At 41.0% G+C, this 21750-nt stretch overlaps 2 long non-coding RNA genes across 2 annotated transcripts in view; one reads left to right on the forward strand and one right to left on the reverse strand.

Moving 5' to 3' along the window:
• Window positions 1-9322: 9322 nt before the first annotated feature.
• LOC144283065 (uncharacterized) overlaps window positions 9323-21750 on the reverse strand; it is a 40940-nt gene continuing 28512 nt past the window's right edge. Inside the window, exon 4 of the long non-coding RNA XR_013351403.1 lies at window positions 9323-11050. This is a non-coding gene — a long non-coding RNA (uncharacterized LOC144283065). The remainder of the gene's footprint in view (window positions 11051-21750) is intronic.
• LOC144283066 (uncharacterized) lies at window positions 11176-14528 on the forward strand. The gene is made up of 3 exons (XR_013351404.1): window positions 11176-12028; window positions 12836-12954; window positions 14288-14528. It is a non-coding gene; the product is annotated as an uncharacterized LOC144283066 (long non-coding RNA).

A 21750-nucleotide genomic window follows, 5' to 3' on the forward strand; every position in this document is an offset into this window, starting at 1 on the left:
CCTCACAATAAAGTCCAAAAGTACAACTTCTAGCACTAACCAAGAATGTCCTGAATTTCTCTCTCTCTTTTATTGCTAGTTCTGATTGTTCCACTGTGGAGGCTGAGAAAATTAAGGCCATTCCACTTTAAGTTCAGCATTAGCACATGTTCAGCCATCCCAGGCCTCTGTGAATAAGAGCTGAACTTTACCTTCCTTCAGTTACAGGAAGAAAACAGCTTTCAGCTTAACGTCACAGAGCCCAACGGGCAGCCCCGGTGGCGCAGCGGTTTAGCGCCGCCTGCAGCCCAGGGCATGATCCTGGAGACCCTGGATCGAGTCCCACATCAGGCTCTCTGCATGGAGCCTGCTTCTCCCTCTGCCTGTGTCTCTGTCTCTCTATTTCTCTCTCTCTCTCTGCATCTCTATGAATAAATAAAGAAAATCTTAAAAAAAAAAAAAAAAAGAACAGAGCCCAGGAAGCCCCATATTAGAATAAGAACAGAGCTCAATGCCCTTGAAGGCCCCATATCAAAATGTAAACAGGGAGGAATTGCTCCAGCCCTTCTGGAGGGCCCCTAGACCAGCCCTTAAAACTAAGCTGAAACCCACCTCGGGGTCCAAGGAGTCCAAGTCCCTGCTCCGCTGTGTCTGTGTCGGGTGTACTTGGACACAGGCTCGAGCTTGTAAATCAACCCTCGTGTGTTTGCATCGGTGTCGGCTCCTTGGTGGTTTCTCCGATTCGCGATCTTGGGCACAACACCACATACTCAATATTTTAACAAAATTACAGGTTTGCTTTCTCTTAAAACCTGTAAATTCTGAGGTTGGTTGGTCCATAAATTAGCAAGAACATAAAATATGAAGAACTCTTATCAAGGACTACCACTGAAAGTGGTTTTGAGCACAGTTACAAACCATGGGTAGTTCAAATGGCATGTGAAGAAGAAAGCTGGAGACTCAGAACCCTCACATTGGGTCAGTTCTCTGGATGTCCTCTTCTCACTCTGTAGCTCATCTTACCCCCATTTCTCTTCTCTACTTTAAAACAGCATTTCAAAAACAGAATAGAAAGGGTATAGGCACTCTTGTACGTCAGCGCCTATACCTTGATGATTTTATTATCAAGATATGTGAGGTTGATATTGCATCGATAAGCTCAGAGTCCAAAAATGGACATATTGTAAAATTCTGTCTTGTTTATTCAATATGGGTCTTAAACAGACTTAGGTGGTACTAAATTCTTAAACAGACCTCCAGACAGGAGGAGCAATGGGAAATAAACTTCTTTTCTAACCAGATAGCTCTGTTTGTTTTTAACTAAATAATTCTCTGATGTCTAAATGATGCTCCCCATTGCTTTGAAAAGGTAATAAGATATTTTGTTGGGCCAATTTGGAGCCAGCCCTCAAAAGATCAGAGTATTTGGGCTAGAGAGGTTCCTAAGGACACCAGCCCTTGCTGAGTAACACTCATGGACTAATGGGCACCATTTTGTTCAATGGGGACATGGAGAACATGAGTAAGCAAAGGGAGGGTGGGTGGGAAGGAAAGTAATTTCACAGGATTGCATAAGTATTACTTACTGCTTTCTGCTGGGGAGGTTCATAGATCTTAGAGGTACCACCTTGGGTAGTGTTTACTCACCAACTGGTCCTGCGAGGGGTATTTAACGCTTCATCCAGCCATTAACTGGAAAGTCATCCATAAAAATTCTAGCTGTCTGGATACAATGGAAGAGAAGCTCTTATTCTTGCTTGTCTGCATATCTGTCCACGAGTGGAGGGTTTATTCCGGCTCATGCCTCTGTAGGTCCTTTAGTTATGAATGACCCGAAGCCCAGGTCACAGTGCTGGCATTACTCTGGAGGGCCTAGACTTCCATAGCAAGGGCTGCAGAGCTGCTGTCAGAGAGCACCCTGAGCGAGCCAGGGATGTCAGATACTGCACATCTTCTGCTTTGTTTTCTTTTTAGGGTAAATTCACTTCTGTGTGCAGGTGAAGGAAAATACCAATTGACATTTCACTGGCCCCAAAAGCTCAAACTGAAATCTCCATGTAACAAAAAGAATCTAGGCTAGAAAGAAATGACTGACTTTTGAAAGATCTGCACTATGTGTTAAAAATTTAGGGTATTCAATCTAGGAACTTGAGGAGTTTGACACCTATGAAATCATTCTTACCATATGCCTGTTTTTCTTAATAATATCTTAATATTTCAAAGTAAATTGTCTGGCTGGCTTTCTTACCTCCAACTGTTTAGATACAATGAAAAAAGAAGTTCTCTTTATTTTTGGAAAGTGTTTTTTGTTTTGTTTTGTTTTTTAAAATCAAAATCTATATTCAGCCTGACATTGCTGACATGATTGCCTCCTCTGGCTCTCCCCTGTCACAGCACTAATTCATATGTTCAACATTAATAATAAAATAATAGAACTAATACTAATAGCTATTTTTTCAACATTAATAATAAAATAATAGAACTAATACTAATAGCTATTTTTCTAATAATACAATTTGTATGGACCATTGCTTTGCTGGGAATTTTTATGCATTATTTAATTTCATCTTCACAATGGTAAGTAAGCAAATAGGTTAATATCAAGTGCTTACAAAGCAGCCGGGGTGGCTCAGTGGTTTAGCGCCACCTTCAGCCCAGGCTGTGATTCTGGAGACCCAGGTTTGAGTCCCACGTTGGGCTCTCTGCATGGGGCCTGCTTCTCTCTCTCTCTCTCTCTGTCTGTCTCTCATGAATAAGTAAATAAAATCTTTAAAAAAAAATATCAAGTGCTTACCAGAATTTATGTTTAATTTAAATTTATTTATTTACTTAATTTTAGGTCAACCTGACTGGGCCACCGGTTAAATATTACTTCTGGGTGTGTCTGTGAGAGTTTCTAGAAGAGATTAACATTTGAATTGGTGGACATTGTAAAACAGATTGCTCTCCCCAATGTCAATGGGCATTATTCAATCCATTGAGGGCCTGAATAGAACAAAAAGGTAGAATCAATTTGAATTCTCAAAAGTCAGTCCTTTCTTTAGGGCCTAGATTCTTTTTGCTACCTGCAGGTCTCAAACTCCTTGAACTGCTAAATTTTGCATCTGGGCTATTGTATTAACTTCCAAGGTGGTGACAGTTCTCTTTCTTGCCAATCTATCCTTCAGAGATATTACAATCTTCTTTTCTTTCAATCCTTCAATGGTTTATTGCTGCCAGTAGAGGGAATTCCAAACTTAGCATGGCATTGGAGGTCCACCAGTATTTGCATGGCCTCAATTCCCATTATTTTCTACCACTCACTCAAGGCTTTAACTATCCTATGAGCATCTCTCAGCTCCAATGCATTCTTTGGTGCCTGTGGGCACATGCAGGTGCTATTTGGATCACTTGTCCCCATCCCTACCTACCATTACCACTCATTCTTAGGCCCCCAGCTCTTCTTTGAATTGTGGCAACCACCTCCCAACTGGTCTTCCTGCCTTTACCTCTTTCTCCTCTCCAATTCAGTTTCTTTCTTTCTTTCTTTCTTTCTTTCTTTCTTTCTTTCTTTCTTTCTTTCTTTCTTTCTTTCTTTTTCTTTCTTTCTTTCTTCTTTCTTTCTTTTCTTCCTTTCTTTCTTTCTCTTTCTTTTCTTTCTTTCTTTCTTTCTTTCTTTCTTCCTTCCTTCTTTCTTCCTTTCTTTCTCTTTTTTTTTTAAGATTTTATTTCTTTATTCATGAGAGAGACAGAGGCAGAGACATGGACAAAGGAAGAAGTAGGGTCCCTGCAGGGTCCCCAGTGTGGGACTCGATCCCAGGACCCCGGGATCACGACCCAAGCTGAAGGCAGGGCCAACCACTGAGCCACCCAGGTGTCCCCCAATTCAGTTTCTACTTAGCAGCCAGAGTAACCTTTCTAAAATTCAGAGCTGAGCATGGCATACCCATTCTTAAGGCTTCTGAATATTCTCCCATTGCCAAAGGAATCAAACCTAAATTCCTTCAAATGGCCCTTCATGACCTGTCCCAGCCTACAGCTCCTGTCTTCATCTCTCACTAACCTCCTAAACAGGCCCTTTCACCCATAGGTCTTTACACACCCTTTGCCCAGAATGTTCCGCTTCAGTCCTCACTTGGCCAATGCCTTCTTAACCTTCAGGTCTCAGCTGGGATGACATCTCCTCTAGAACACCATCCTCGACTTTTGACCCCACCAAAGTCTTCTAGGCTTGGAAGCATATTGTGCCATCCAAGGTGCTAATTACTCCCTTTGTCCTTGTCCCATTGTCAGGTCACAGTCTGGTTCTTGTCAGCTTGTAGCACTGGATTGTGTATTCCATAACTGGCAGGACTGTCATCTTATTCACTATTGTTCCCCAATGCCTATCACATAATAGGTATTCAGTGAATATCCAGCAAAGAAAGTGAACAAATAAACAAATGAATGAATATCTGGAATGCCGTCCTGTCTTCACTTCTTGATGAAATCCTTGCTTTGCTTCAAAAATTGGCTCCAGCTTTAGTGCTCCTCTAGCACTGAGCTTGCCCTGTCCCCTCTGCCCAGTCAGTATACTCTACTCTGGGCTCTCCTAGAATTGTGCTATAATACAGATAATATATTTAACAAGTCTTCAAATATGGCCTTGCTAAATTGTAAGCTCACTGGGGATAGGGATGATATTTTTGCCCACTTCACACTTAGCCCTTGGCATGGGGCCTGTTATTTAGTTCATTCACATCAGTTGAGACTTTTCATTAGGGTCTCATCATTACAAATGGGAAAAAAATAGAAAATGTAAAAAGAAAAAAAAGATTAAGGAAAGATGTAGCCTGGTGATAAAACAGTGCACTCCCACCTCCTCACATACGCACCCCCAAATAAAAACCCAGTGCTCTGTTCCTGGCTTTGTGCTTCCTCCACTTGGGCACCTGTGACACCTTGTTTCAAGAGCATCATTTTTCTTCCCTACCTTTTCTTTACCTACCCCCCTACAATAAACCTGCAGTCCAGCACGTGCTTAGCCATTTAGGAAGCAAATTATGTTTTCTCCCCCTTGTTAGGATTCATTGCTGAGCAGAAACTATACACAAGTGGGTAGCAAGTGCTCAGAGGGCTAAACCTTAATGTGATGTGACTCATCAGTCTGGGACTCAACCATCCAAGTATATGTCTCTTCAAAAAGAACCAGGTCACCCCTTCACTTTGACTCTGTGTAAATGTGTTTCCCCTCAGTTCACTTCAAAACACATTTACAGAGGGTCCAGCATTTGGTAGGCACTGGGATAAAGATAAATAACAAAGAGTGCTTGCCCTTGAAGGATTGATCCAAGACACACAGAAAGAAAGAAATACAACAAAGAGCAGTTACATGGTAACAGAAGTTTGAATGGGACTGTCTTAGTCTGCTTCTCTAAGAAGTACACCTTGTGATAAAGATTTGAGTGCCACTCATTTATTTGAGAGGCGATCCAAGGAAGCACAATGAGAGAGTGAGAGAGTGAAACAGACAAGGAGAAAAAGTCAATCAAAAGTGTATTAAAAAGTAAGTAAAGACTGGGGGCAAGAGGGGCTCAGACCTCCTGGGAACCTTCTGAGATACGGTGGAGAGCACTCTTCAGAATTGTCCTGTTGTAAAGTAAGGATGCTAGGGTGTATATCGGTGAATTTCTGCCTCTCCATGTTTAAGGGTTGCTTCTGGGACATTAACTTCTGGCACTTTTGCTTATTCCATGTGGGGATGATGTGTTCCTGTGGTCAGAGAAAGTCCTCGAGTCATGAGAAACAGAGGCTTAAGAAATGAGGCCACAGACACAGTACAGGAATTACTGACTCTCCAAATGTCTTCTGGGGTTGTCCCAGGAGATATGAGTGAGGCACCAACCATATCTGCTACACGGACACAGAAATATGTATGTAGGGGAAAATATTGTAGGTGAGGAAAATCTCCATACAGGTGCTGTTTTAGCAAGGTTTGAAGGTGAAAAGTTCTCCAACTGGACAAGTAGAGAAAGTATTCCAGACCAACAAGATATTATGCATGAGGGCTTGGAGATGTGAATTAGCATGCTAATGTAGGATACCTGGGTACAGTTGAGCCAGAGGGTGGTGCTGAGGCAACAAGGGGCAGGGTGAGAGGGGAGGAATTGGGTAAGCATTTATATCACACCTTTTCAATGCCAAGAGACAAAAACCCACAAAAAATGGTGAAAAATTTTTTGTTAGTGTTGGTCATTTGACATTATTGTATATTGTGGGGGTAATTGTGTGAACAGGCAAGGAGGTCCAACCATAGATCTAGGCTATCCTTCAGGTCTATGGAACATATTTAAACTCGCTACACATTTTAGCTCCTGGCATCCTGTTTTCTTTTGGTTTGTTTACTCACTTTGATGGAGGGAGAGATTTCCTTTTCCTGAACTTCTCAATTTTACCCTAGTCATTAGCAAAGTCATGTGGAATAAAGATCTCAAGGAAAATGTGACATTTTCATCTCTTATGAGGAAGTGTAATTTGGGGCTCAAGGAGATCCAAGCTTGTGTTATTGACAGAAGAAACATGACCCTCGCAGGGGAAAATAGAACAATATGGATTGGGGTATTCTTACTTCAAACATATACCACTGTGTTTAAATAAATAAGTAACCCAGAAATATCGACAGTGGGGAAAGCACAATTAACAAATTATGATGATCATATTCCACCTTTGCATTTCATCCCTGTTTGAGGTGTTTGCCTGAATGGTTCACATAAGCAGAGCTTTTGCTATGCTCTGTGACCTACCACTAAGCCTTAGCAGCAGCCTTTGATGATCTTCTTTGTCCATTATATTGTGTTTTATTTCATCAGCAAAGAAGAGAAAAAGCCAGTGACATAAACAACGGGTATTTGGGGGGTTGCTCTTGTTTATTTAATTTCCTTTTTTAAAAGAAGGCAGCTGGGGGTGGGGGAAGGTAAAGGAGAACAAGAGTATTTAAAAACTAATTACAGCATAAAAATCATCCAAGATCTCTGTTCCGGCCTGTCAAAGTCCCAGCTTTTCCCTTATGCATAAATCAGAGGCACCCAGGGGTCAAGTTTGTGACTACCACCAGCCATTATTGCATTTGGTTGTTTCTGCAGAATTTTGGAATGCAGTTTAGTGTCAATCCCACTCCACAACATAGGGCAGGGTTTCTCAATCTCAGAACTATTAATATTTTGAGCTGGATCATTCTTTGCTGTGGGCTTTGTTCTTGCATTATAGGATTTTTATCAGCATCCCTGGCTTTCATCCAATCCACAGATGCTAGTACACTACCCCTCCTTCAAGATGTGACAACCAAAAATGTCTGAAGACATTACCAAATGTCCCTTGGGGAACAAAACTGCCCCTGTTTGAGAACAACTGACCTAGGGTTTTGACCTAGATCAGTGCTATAGAACACTATAGAACATGATCATTGCTATAGGACAAAATTATCCCCTCCCCCAAAATCTAAGTAGGTTGTTCTGATTTTTTTCCCCAAAAGCAAAAAAGAAATGGGTCTTCACCTTTCTTTGTTTTAGTCTATAGTTGCTTTTCTAACTTCCAGAGTCATTTTTTTTTTTTTTTGCCTGAAAATACACATTCCCTTATAATGGTTTATTTGATTTTCTCAGTCCTCTCAGGCAGACCATGGCTGCCAAATAAAAGCCCTATGGTTTGGGAACATGAGGTGAATGGATAATCAAACATATTCAGACACTGAAAGGCAAAAGAGAATTTTTAAATGTCCTTTCTGTTAAAAAATACTCTGTTGTAAATGATGTTATTTTTAATTTCCAGAAAAACCATCAAGGTTATAAACTCTTGAAGGCAAGCGCTGTATTTTGTTCCTCAGTATAATTGTGTAGTGGTCCACAAAGCTTGGCATATGATAGATGCTCAATAAATGTATAATAATTAACTGTTTAAATTAAGATTGTCATCTAATAGTCAGACTTCTGGCAGCCCTAGTCATAGTTAGCCCAGAAGCAAGTGAACAGAACTTTAGGTAGCTATCTTTATTTGAGTGAGTCACTAGTAAAGAAATAAGTATCACAAAAATCCCCATACTCTTCTCAGTTTGGATGTATTCTGTAAACATTTATTGAGTGCTTGGTGCAGCACGGCTGGGACACAGAGGTGAAAAAGATGCAATTCCTAATTTTGAGGCACTTGGAGTCACTTAAAGGCATAGCAGTGGATAATTTCAATGCAGTGTGGTACATTCTAAGATAAAGGGGCTTTACCAGGACTGTGGGAGTGCAGTAGAGGGCCACCAAGCTGGCCTTGGCTAGGAGACAAGAGCAAGGTTGGAAAGCTTGATACCTGGGCTGAGTGTGAAGGAACCACCAGAAGCTGGTCACATGAAGAGAGGTTGGCAGTGAAGGGGCATGATGATGGCAATGGTTGCTCAGGCAGAGGAATAGCATAAACACATCTCCAGAAGCAAGTCCTGGCAAGATGTGGAAGGGGAATTACGTATGCTCTGATGTTAATGGGTCTGGGGTGGATTAGAGGTAAGTCTAGGGAGATAGAGAGGCCAGGTCATGGAGAACCTGGCACCTGGACCTGGCACCTGGACTCCACTTGGGAGTGGGAGTCCCCTTCTGCATGAGGAGGGCAATGTCTCAAGCACAGGGTGAAGCAGTCTGATTTTTGTCTTGCTGCAGCATCAAGCATGGATTTAAAGAACAGAGGCCATTTCATAATGGATAAAAATATCAAATCACTGGGATGCACACCTGAACTAATAGGATAATATATGTCAGTTATACTGCAATTTAAAAAAAACAAATAGGGCAGCCCCGGTGGCGCAGTGGTTTGGCGCGCCTGCAGCCTGGGGTGTGATCCTGGAGACCCGGGATTGAGTCCCACATCGGGCTCCCTGCATGGAGCCTGCTTCTCCCTCTGTCTGTCTCTGCCCCTCTCTCTCTGTGTCTATGAATAAATAAATAAAATCTTAAAAAAAATAAAATAAAAAACAAATAAAATAGGAATATTTAAAAAAAGAACAGAGGCCTGACAAGAGACTAACATGACACTCAAGGGAAGAAGTGCTCTAGGTGATGGAAGGAGGCAAGATACAGAGTCAAGAAATGGAAGAGGGTGTCCCCAAAGAGACTGAACAATAGGTAGCAACTCTCTGAGCCAGGGAGAGCCCATGGGTGTCTGGGTGCCTTTTCAAAGAAGTGTCTGATCTGTTGAGATGTGAAAAGTATTTCTCTCTCACTTCAATGCTGCTCACTCTCAGAGTTTTGTGTATTTTATTTTTTTTAAGGTAGAGAAGATAATCTGCCTTGTAGATATTTCTTAGAGAAGATTTTGGTGTTCTCAAAATTCTCTAGGCTCACCAAAGAACTAAAATTGGAAATCAATTTTATTGATATCCAGGGAGCAGCTGATTTCTCTAAAGGATAGCATTGCAGGAATGGGAAAGAAAGAGAATTCAGATTTTGAAAGGAATGGAGGCCTGGGTTTTCTAGCAGAGGCTGGGAGGGGAATGTCCAGAGTCAGCAAATTATAGTTGACGTGCTTTAGCAATTTTTGGAGTACTTGCAAAGTTCAGGGAAATGTTAAGATTTGGAGTGCAGGTAAAGGTACTTGGAATTGAGGGAGCCAAGAACCCACAAAGCTAGAAGTGTTTTAGATGGGCTATCCACAAAGCCATTGGAAAGTCCTAGAATCAAGCAGGGATTCAGTTCACCCCAACAATTTGTGCAGCTTTGACAGGAGTACAGATAGAAGTGCCCCTCTTCTCTCCCAACCCCAGCTCTGTTCCATTTCGAGTAAGAGGGCTTACTCTTCCACCTGTGCGACCTCAGCCTGCACATCCAAGCTCTGCCCTCACCCCTTCAACCACCAGTGACTTGGCTACTCTTAAGAGTGCACATGCCAGTAGCACTGTCCACCCTCTAGACCTTTCCAGATCCATGCAAGAGGCCCTGGAAGGGGGCTCAGGGCTACCTGGGCAGGGACTCCCAGGGTCCTAGGTACCCAGAACATGGTTCTTGAAAGAGGAGGCATTTGTTCCCTATGGGACTCTACTCTCAGCTCCATGGATTCCTTGCTCCCCTGGGAAGTAACATAGTTATAGGAAGGCCAGACCAGGATCCTCTAGAAGATTGGGCCCAGGATAGAAATCCTGATGGGTTGTGCCTAAGGGCAGTAATGGCAAGGATTGGGATGAAGGAAAGGGCAGAGTCTGAGCCTTTGTATTCAGCAAGGTGTGTGTGTGTGTGTATGTTTTAGGCAGGTGGATGGCAGTGATGACAAATAGAGGGTAAAGAAGAAGAAGCACTCCTAAGACAACTCTATTGCCTTAGCGTTAAATGAAATTGATGGATACCACTCTAGCAGATTGATCTTCTTGCTTCCTTGATAACCTTTTCTGCAGAGTTTAAAGACAAGCAAGTAGAGTGGGAGATTCTGGGAGATGACACACTGAGAAGTGGTAGCTGGAAGCAAAAAAGAGACAAGTCTCCAAATAGAAAAGCACATCAGTTGGGGGTCATTTAGTGCCAAGGCAAATAGCCCTACATGCCTCAAAAACTCCTAGGCACACAAGGCCATTACAGCATGGAACAATGATGAAAGTGCTTTTATAAGTTTCCATTTTGGGGAAAAAGTATTTGCCTTCAGTTGTCTTAAAAAATGCATTAATTGGGAAGCCCGGGTGGCTCAGTGGTTTAGCACCACCTTCGGCCCAGGGTGTGATCCTGGAGACCTGGGATCGAGTCCCACGTTGGGCTCCCTCCATGGAATGGAGCCTGCTTCTCCCTCTGCCTGTGTCTCTGCCTCTCTCTCTCTCTGTGTCTCAAGAATAAATGGATAGAATCTTAAAAAAAAAAAAAAAGGCATTAATTTAGAGCTCCTTCTTCTCCAGAAATTTGGGATAAGTTGGTTATTGCTGTAGTTCCCATTTAATCTGAAACTTTCTGTTGGCTCTCTTCTGGATCAGAATGGCCCGGTCGAGTTTTGTTGTTGTTCTCCCTCCTCTTCTCCTTCCTGGAGCATTCTGCCTCTTGCTGCAGAGCTGCATCGCAGGGCCCACTTACTGGTCAGGCAGCACAAAGTCAGCTCAACTAACCTAAGTCCAAAAGCAAAGTGATTATTTTGCTGTTATGCCCTAATTCACAGTCACATCATTAAATTGTTCACCATAGCCTCCAATGGAACTTCTAATTCTTTTCCAACATCTGGCAAATGGCAGGAACACACATGCCCACTCACTGGAGCTACTTCAGCAGGAGCAGGAGAAATGAATGAGGATGATGGATAATCACAAAGAAGGTCCAGTCATCCCCTTTCTCCCCAGCTCTCAACCCTGGAACATCTGGGCCGCTGCTCTGAGGGGCCTGGTGCAACTCGCCAGGAGCTAGGTCAGCGTGGCTCCAAGAGGGACATGAATCTCTGGGAGAGCCCTCATGTGCTCTTTACGAGCTCATCTCATCTCAAGTGGGTTCCCACTACTCCTCTGCTCTCAAGTCCTCTCCTTTGAGGTCAGCACTAAAAGCTGGAATGAAGATAGTGGCCCTTCCTCAGGCTGACTCAATGCTTAGCCTCTTTCTCATGAACAAAAAGGCACAGGTGGGCTAGCCTGGAAACTCAACCATTGTTTATAGTATAGCTTTTAGAGACAGAGATTCTAAGTGGCAAACAACTGACTTATAAACAAGCTTGAGTAAGTTGGGGCCATCTTGTTTGCACATGTGTGCATTTTGTGCCGACATCTTCCCAACACTCATCTGCAGAATCAGCAGCCCAGGCTCTGGGGCCAGTCTTGTTCTGAGTGGGTAAGCTACAGTGATGGTGGTGATGGTAGGAGGAGGAGAAGAAGATAACATGTTTTACAGCCCTGCTCTGTAGTGCCACTGATTGACAGAGACTGTGCCATATAATGTCTATGACTATTCTGTGAGGTAGGAATTACTAAACCCCCTTCAGAGATAGGAAGCTGGGCTGGAGTTCTCTAACTTTCCTGAGGTCATAAAGATGGGAGGTCACAGAGCCAGGATTCTAACCCAGCCCATGCTCTTAACAAACATCGGGCAGCATATCCTACAAGGTACGTGGCATTTACACTTTGTATTTTGGGGGCTCAGCCTCACTCAGTTTTCCTAAGGTCCAGCTCTGATCCTTCATTCTAAAAACTAGGTTCTGCTTTGTTCCTGGCAACCAGTCTCCTTGTTTTAGGCCCATTTCTGGTCACTGCATCCTTATGAAATTCCCCTGCATTGAGTGCTGTCTTATCCAGGATTTCTATTTTCTCGGAACAAAATATTAGCCTTGATCTTTCTAGCACTGCCTATGATTCTGAGCTACTGGGTGGTTTCCCCAATACCTTCCAGATTTATAGATAATTGCCACTTTCTTGTTGCTCCTGACAGACCATCCGGTTGTTGACCACCTGCATAATTGAGCCACACTACCTCTCTCTGATTTCTACATACTCCTATATTCTAAGTCCACTTACAAGCTTTTGACTACCCTTGGTCACTACATAATACCTCCTCAACGTTTGCCGCATATCCCCTAGGTTTAAAACACCCCTAGATAATATCAAAGCATTTGTAAGAGGACTATAAGCAAATCTGAACTTGTGGTGCCGGGGAGCCTGGACCACACTGTTTCTGCAATAACCAGGGTTATACCCCAGTCTTCCCTTAGAGGTCTGTCTCTTGGAAGCTCTGCCCACCCACTGGGTCAGATAGTAATAATTTTGCCCAGCCTCTTAGGCCCCTTCTCATCACTATCACTGACCCCAGGGGTTCATTTGAAAGCTTTCTTAAATGTATCTTCCATTTTTGATTAAACATATAAGGAGAGGGCCTTTATTCCTTAATTCTCCCCTGGGCTTACTTCGCAATAAAAGCATTCAGAGCAAGCAAAGAATATAATACTCAGTGGTCCTGCCAGCTTCTTCTTTGGGCAGCAAAAGAAGACCAAGGAGTATAGAGTCAGAGGGTCTCCCACCTTTCCTGGAGCAGTCTGGTAGGTATGGTAATTCCTGTGGCAACTACTGGTGAGGCATAAGGGGAGGGAAAAATGATAGTAAAAAGAATCATGTATGAAGACCTGTAGGATGGGAATCAGGGAAAGTTTTGGAGAAAATTGAGAGTTAGATGCTACAGAGTAGCTGTGAAATGAAAGAAGTGGAGATAAGTAAAAAATTGAATGGAGATTGTGTTGCTTAGGATTAGAAATTGGATCCCCATCTTAGAGAATACAGTAAAGAATAGTGTGCTTTTAAAAATTGCTTTTAGTTTCTGGAGTGCATTTTCTTTGAATGTGATTTTGAAAAGATACTGGGCTATGTGGGACCCTAGAACCATAAAAAAACCTATTTGTACATTGTTCCAAGCCACTGAAGAAAACACAACAGTTTTGCAAATCATTTAACACTTAGAAAGGCACCGTTTCCATCTGGAGATAAAGTTTACCCTAATTCCACCATGTTTTCCAATGTCATAGTTCTTCATGTCTGGGAATCCATCCCATTTTCTTCCTTGGCTCCTATATCTCTGGTTCAAATGAAACATGGACAATTACCTATAGCAAATACTCTGAGCATCTCCACAAAGTCTGGATGCCAGGAAAGCCCAACAGCCCAAAAGAGAAAGATGAGGCCATATGCTCAGTATAATTTAGGCCTACTCATTGCCCAGTGTATTTTTGTTCCCTGTTTTTTTAGGGTATTTTAAAATTTATTTAAATCAGTTAATTAACAAATAGTGTATTATTGATTTAAGAGGTAGGGTTTGTCTTTTTGTTCCCTTGACAAATGACCTGGGTTTATTTTCAAGAGTGGGATAGACAAACTAAGTTGGGAATGTAACATGGCTAAAGCAGGAAAGCCTGAGTAGGAAGTCTGGGACTCTTAACAATTTCTCACCCTGTGATGCAATTCCATGACCAATGTTAGTGAGATATAGGGCAATTGAAATCCTAAACTGCATCTCCAAGGTCAGAAAAGGAGCCATACAATGAACTATCTGTCAAATATTTTTGAGATCCTTAGAAAGACAGAATGAAGGTCATGAGTATTAGTGAGAATGTGGAAATAGACCATTTTCATTAAAAACAAGACAAAGCACAAGTTACTGAGCCTGAAGTGGTTTGAGATCTATGTGTACTAGGTCAAGCAATATGTGCACAAACTGTCAAAGGGCCTCTTGACTCTCATAATGAAAAGATGAGCTCATACTTACTGAGTAGAAGTAAATAAAGCAGCTCTCTAAATAACAACACCATCCCTTTACACTCAGCACCTAAACGGAAAGCTTTGGATAACCATTTAATGCTTTTCTCCATTTTGTCTTAACAGGAATTCTGTCATTCACTCCAGTTCCCTGCTTTTGGTCCATCTAGGGCTTTGCCAATGAGCAAGAAACTCTTAAAATATTGGACACGGGCAGCCCTGGTGGTGCAGCGGTTTAGCACCGCCTGCAGCTCAGGGCGTGATCCTGGAGACTCAGGATCGAGTCCCCCCTCGGGCTCCCTGCATGGAGCCTGCTTCTCCCTCTGCCTGTGTCTCTGACTCTCTCTCTCTCTCTGTGTGTCTCTCTTGAATGAATAAATAAAATCTTAAAAAAATAAAATAAAATATTGGACATTGATATCTGAATCCCCTCATAAAAACGACAGTGCAACTAGATAGCAGAACTGAGAAACCCATGAACAACGTTTAAACAAAACTAGGTAACACTAGGTAACAAGGTATCCCCACGAACCCCTAAATACAAGCAGATGAAGAAAAACCATGAATAGCCACAAAATCTGCATGGTAGCAGGATCTGTACATGAGGAAGGAGAGAGAAACCACTGAGTAGGGTTTGACAAACCAGAGAACAAACAGGCAACAGGTACATACTGGAAAGTATAGTGGACCAACTTGAGAAGGGCAGCTGAAACTGGAAGGGATGAAAAAAAAGTCCAGTCCAATGTGAGGGAAAGTACAGAATCCCAAAGGGTCAGAAAAGAAGCTTGTGCATGTATTAACACTGCACAACCACAGAAGAGGGAGCTCTGAGTGGTTAGAAAAGCTTTCCTGAACCTCATTTCCTGCCTTGTTCTAAATTCTCAGGAAAACTAATGTCACTTAAAAATAAGCAACACTTAAAGCCCATACAAAGTTACTATTTAAAAGCAAAAGACAAGGCAGCCCAGGTGGCTCAGCGGTTTGGTGCCTGCCTTCAGCCCAGGGTGTGTGTGATTCTGGGGACCCAGGATCCAGTCCCACATCAGGCTCCCTGCCTGGAGCCTGCTTCTCCCTCTGCCTGTGTCTCTGCCTCTCTCTCTCTCTCTCTCTGTGTGTGTGTGTCTCTCATGAATAAATAAAGAAAATCTTAAAATAAAATAAAATAAAATAAAAGCAAAAGACAATGAAAATAATATTCCTACAAATAATAAAAACACTGGAAAGAGATGTCCAAACAACAAACCAAACTAACTTATTACATCAAAATGAAGCAAAAGACATGAAGAAATTAACTGAAGACTTGAAAGAACAACAGAAGTCAGAAATAGGAAAGACTCAGAGGCGCCTGGCTGGCTCAGTCGGTGGAGCATACAACTCTTGATTCCGGGATTTTAAGTTTGAGACCCACGCTGAGTGTAGCAATTGCTTAAAAATAAAATCTTAGGGATCCCTGGGTGGCGCAGCGGTTTGGCGCCTGCCTTTGGCCCAGGGTGCGATCCTGGAGACCCGGGATGGAATCCCACGTCGGGCTCCCAGTGCATGGAGCCTGCTTCTCCCTCTGCCTATGTCTCTGCCTCTCTCTCTCTCTCTCTGTATGACTATCATAAATAAATAAAAAATAAATAAATAAAATAAAATAAAATCTTAAAAAAATAGAAAAAAATCAAAATTGTGCCAACAGAACTCAGGAAAGATGTAAAAATAAAAGAAAAAATTACTTCAGAAACAAAGATTAAACTATAAGAAACTATGAGAGCAAAATGCATAACAGTTAATGCCCTAAAAATCAAAGTGAAAAGGAGTAAAATTTTAAAATAAAAAAATGAAGAATGAGATAAAAAGAATTTGAGAAAAAGAATTTTGTCTTTTTTTTTAATTTTTTTTTTCATTTATTTGTGATAGTCACACAGAGAGAGAGAGAGAGGCAGAGACATAGGCAGAGGGAGAAGCAGGCTCCATGCACCGGGAGCCTGATGTGGGATTCGATCCCGGGTCTCCAGGATCGCGCCCTGGGCCAAAGGCAGGCGCTAAACCACTGCACCACCCAGGGATCCCGAGAAAAAGAATTTTGAAGATAGGCAAACAAAGTCCAATATACAAATAATAGAAATTCCTGAAGGTGAAAATTAAAGAGAATAGAAAAAATTACTAACATGTATAATTCAAGAAAACATTCCTGATAAAAAAAAAATGAAATCATATATTGAAAAAGCAAATCAGTCTTCTGCTTCAGACCAAGATGTAGTAACAGGGACTGAATTTACTCTCCAGTATGAAACAACTAAAAAAACCTGGACAAAAGTTATCAAGACATTAATTAATGAAGGACAGTATTTCTTGAGATATGGTAAACAGTGGAGGTCAGCCTGGATTGTCCCAACTTGCTACCTTTTGAGAGTTTCCAGGTAGTGGTACAGAAAAGGAAATCTGGCAGGAAGAATCTGGCAGATTCTTCAAGTTGAAGAGACAAAATTACTGAGTCTAGGAAGACCAAAAGGAGCTAGAGTTAGCAGGAAGAAATGCCAGAGAGCACAAAGAATTCAGAGATCTGATTAGGGTCATGCAGGGCATTCAGCAAAGGATTGATCAGTGATATCCAAGGCTGGAAAAGAATCATATGAGAGGATTGGTGGAAACTACCTGATGCTCACACAAGCCTAGGAATAATGCCTGCAGAGGCAGGAAAACACAACCCAGATGAGGAGAATAATCAGTAGAAACCAACCCAGAACTGACAAAGATGTTTGAATTAAAGATAAGGACATTAAAAAAAAAAAAAAACTTTTATAACTGTGTTCTTATGTTCAACACTTTAAGAGAAACATGGAAAATATGAGAGAACCAAACTGAACTTCTAGAGATAAATACTACAATGTCTAAGATTAAGAATACACTGGATGAGATGACTGGCATTGCAGAAAAAAAAAAAAAAGATTAGTTGAATTGAAAATATAAGTATCTAAATGAAATGGAAAAAAGTATTTTAAAAAGTTAGCAGAGCATTGGTGAGCTATGGAACAATTTCAATAGGCTAATAGACATGTAATTGGAGACTCTGAAGGAGAGGAAGGAGAGAGGGGCTGAAAAATATTTGAAGAGATAATGTCCAAAATTTTTCCAAACTTGATGAAAACTATAAACTCATAGATCCAAGAAGCTCAATGAATCCCAAGTACAAGAAACATGAAGAAAACAACATGAAGTCACATCAAAATCAAATTGCTCAATACCACTGATAAGAGAGAATCAGAAAATCAGAGATAAAAGACACTTAACATACAAAGGAATGAGATAAGGACGACAGATTTCTTTTTGGGAGCAATGCAAATAAGATGGTCACATCAATCTAGATTTCTACACCCACCAAAAACATCTTTCAAAAAAAGTGTGAAATAAAGACTTTTTTCAGACATAAAAAGCTCAAAGAATTCATCATCAGCAGACCTGCATTGTTAGAAATGTTACAGGGCATCTTAGGCAGAAGAAAAATGGACCAGATAGAAATAGGTTCTACACAAAAAGGAACAAAGAGGGGATCCCTGGGTGGCTCAGCGGTTTGGCGCCTGCCTTTGGCCCAGGGCGTGATCCTGGAGACCCGGGATCGAGTCCCACGTCGGGCTCCCTGCATGGAGCCTGCTTCTCCCTCTGCCTGTGTTTCTGCCTCTCTCTCTCTCTCTCTCTCTCTATGTCTATCATAAATAAATAAATCTTAAAAAAAAAAAAAAAGGAACAAAGAACAGTGAAAATGATAAGTACAGGCAGTCCGGGTGGCTCAGTGGTTTGGTGCCACCTTCGGCCTATGGCGTGATTCTGGGGACGTGGGATCCAGTCCCACATGGGGCTCCCTGCGTGGAGCCTGCTTCTCCCTCTGCCTGTGTCTCTCTGCCTCTCTCTCTCTCTGTGTCTCTCATGAATAGGTGAATAAAACCTTAAAAAAAAAAAAAAAGGTAAGTACATGTGTGTAATGTAAATTTTTATTATTTGAATTTATTTTAAAATAATTGGGTTTTTTTTGCATTTTTAAAAAATTTATTTACTTATTTATTTATTCATGAGAGACACAGAGACAGAGAGAGAGGCAGAGACACAGGCAAAGGGAGAAGCAGGCTCCAAGCCCCAAGTGGGACTCGATCCCGGGTCTCCAGGATTATGCCCTGGGCTGAAGGTGGCGCTAAACTGCTGAGCCACCCGGGCTGCCCTGTTAATTTTTCTTAAAAGATTTTATTTCTCCTACATAATAGGAGAAAATATTTTCAAATCATATATCTGATAAGGGGTTAATATACAGACTATATAAAGACCTCCAACAACTCAATAACAAAAAAACAACCTAATTAAAAATGAACAAAGAACTTGAATAAACATTTTTCCAAAGAACATGTATGAATGGCCAATAAATACATGAAAAGAAGTTCAACATCATTAATCATTAGGGAAATGCAAATCAAAATCACAATGAGATACCACCTCACACCAGTCAGAATGGGGAACATTAACAAGGCAGGAAACCACAAATGTTGGAGAGGATGCGGAGAAAAGGGAACCCTCCTGCACTGTTGGTGGGAATGTGAACTGGTGCAGCCACTCTGGAAAACTGTGTGGAGGTTCCTCAAAGAGTTAAAAATAGACCTGCCCTAGGACCCAGCAATTGCACTGCTGAGGATTTACCCCAAAGATACACCTGCACCCCGATGTTTCTAGCAGCAATGTCCACAATAGCCAAACTGTGGAAGGAGGCTTGGGGTCCATCGAAAGATGAATGGATAAAGAAGATATGGTTTATGTATACAACGGAATATTACTCAGCCATTAGAAACGACAAATACCCACCATTTGTTTCAATGTGGAATGAACTGGAGGGTATTATGCTGAGCGAAGTAAGTCAATCGGAGAATGACAAACATTATATGTTCTCATTCATTTGGGGAATATAAATAATAGTGAAAGGGAATATAAGGGAAGGGAGAAGAAATGTGTGGGAAATATCAGAAAGGGAGACAGAACATAGGGACATAAAGACTCCTAACTCTGGGAAATGAACTAGGGGTGGTGGAAGGGGAGGAGGGCGGGGGGTGGGGTGAATGGGTGACGGGCACTGAGGGGGCACTTGAGGGGATGAGCACTGGGTATAATTCTGTATGTTGGCAAAGTGAACACCAATAAAAAATAAATTTATTATAAAAAAATCACAATGAGATACTACTTATACCCATTAGAATGGCTACTATCAAACATACAAAAAGCCCAGGAAAATAACAAGTGTTGGTGAGGATGTGCAGAAATTGGAATCCATCCTTGTACACTGTTGGTGTACATGTAAAATGGGGATAGAATAGTGGTTTCTCAAAAAATTAAACATGGAATTATCGTATGATCTAGCAATTCCTCTTCTAGGTATATATTCAAAAGGTCTCAAAGAGATCTTTAGACACCTATGTTTACAATGACCAAAAAGATGGAAGCAACCCATGTGTTCATTGACAGATGATTGGATAAACAAAATCTTATACATATGAAGATAATTGGACAAACAAATCTATATACATACCATGGAATATTAGCCTTAAAAAGTAAGAACATTATGACACATGCTACAACATGGATGAACCTTGAAGACATTATGATAAGTGAAATAAGCCAGTCACAAAAAGACAAATATTGTATGATTTCTCTTATGTAAAACAGTCAAATTATAGATAGAAAGCAGAATGGTAATTGCCAGGTGCTGGGGGGGTGGATAGAATGGGGAGTTTATTTAATGGGATTAAAGATTCGGTTTTGCAAGATGAAAAGAGTTTTGGAGATTAGTTGTACAACAATGTGCATATACTTAATACTACAGAACTGTATACTTAAAAATAGTTAATGTGGCAAATGTCATATTATGTATATTTTATCACAATTAAAAGTAATAAAAAGGAAGCTAGAGTTGGTATATTAATATTACGCAAAGTAGATGTCAAAACAAATAATATTACCAGAGAGAAACAAGGCTATCTTATAATATCAGAGTGGTCAACTCATCAGGAGGAAAAAGCATACCATCCATGTACTTGGGAATATTGACCTCAATGACCAATTCCATGATATATTTCAATAAAATCACAAGACTTTAAATAACAAGAAAAAAAATATGTTGGGGAATAGAAAACAAGAACATGTGGCATAAGATAGAAAAAAATTAAATTGTCATCAGACTTTCATAGTGCCACTTTATTTTATTTTTTTAAGATTTTATTTATTTATTCATGAGAGACACACAAAGAGAGAGAGAGAGAGAGGCAGAGACACAGACAGAGGGAGAAGCAGGCTCCATGCAGGGAGCCTGACGTGGAACTCCACCCGGGGTCTTCAGGGTCAGGCCCTGGACTGAAGGTGGCGCAAACCGCTGAGCCACCCGTGCTGCCCAATAGTGCCACTTTATGCCAGAAGAAAATGCAGTAACGTGTAAGATAATCAAGTAAGGAAAATATGAGCCAAGATTTTGCATTCAGCAAAAGTTAGTCTCAATTGCAAAGGATACAAACATATTGCTATCAACAGGTGACAATTTAGGGAAACTGGTCCCACAGACCTCCCTAAAGAGTCTACTAAAGAACAAATTTTGAACAATCAAAATAACAAGAATGTTTGTGGGGAGTATTAAGTATATATAGTAGTCCTCTGTATCCATGGGGGACGTGATGCCTAAAACTGGATGGTACCAAAACCTATATATGCTATGTTTTTTCCTATACAAACATACCCATGATAAAGTTTAATTTATATATTAGGCACAGTAGGTGATTAACAACAATAATAAAATAAAACAATACACGGTAATAAAAGTTATGTGAACTTGGTCTCTGTCTCAAAGTATCTTCTTGTACTGTACTCACCTTCTTGTGACAATGTGAGATGATAAAATACCTATGTAATGAGATGCAGTGAAGCAGAATGACATAGGCTTTGTGACCACAATGTTTGGTTACTACTGACTTTCTGAAAATACATCAGAAGGAGGATTGTCTGCTTCCAGACGTAGGTTGACCATGGGTAACTGGAACTGTGGAAAATGAAACTGCAGATAAAAGGGGATGACCTTAACTACTTGTCACACTATGACTAAATGAAGCCTAAGAGGGAGAGGAAAGCATTTAGTAGCTCCATGCTCTGACAATGTAGATATAGTACAACTATTGTTTTTTAATGATGGGGGAATGGAGAGGTCTTATACAAAACATTTCAAAACGCTTTTGGTCATCATAATGATGGTAGTATTGGTCTTGTGATTCTGAGGCTGCTGTATATGAAATATGGGATGAAATAAATAAGCAATTATGGGATATTCTCATTCTATCATTCTCTGTGTCCTTGAGAAGCAGAACTCTCGGCAGGAATGGAAAGAGATACAGATTTAAGAGGTTAATAATAGCTCTGTAACTCAATGTTCTCTTTCCTCTCCTCCTCCCTCTCTCTCCTATATTTGATGGATATATATATATATGTACATATGTACACATGTTTGACTATTAGTCAAATATATATAAAATATATAAAATATATAAGAAATATATATTTCTTGGGCTCTTTTCCCTAAGGACATCACC

This window comes from Canis aureus, chromosome 14, assembly GCF_053574225.1.
Source record: "Canis aureus isolate CA01 chromosome 14, VMU_Caureus_v.1.0, whole genome shotgun sequence".
NCBI lineage: Eukaryota > Metazoa > Chordata > Mammalia > Carnivora > Canidae > Canis > Canis aureus.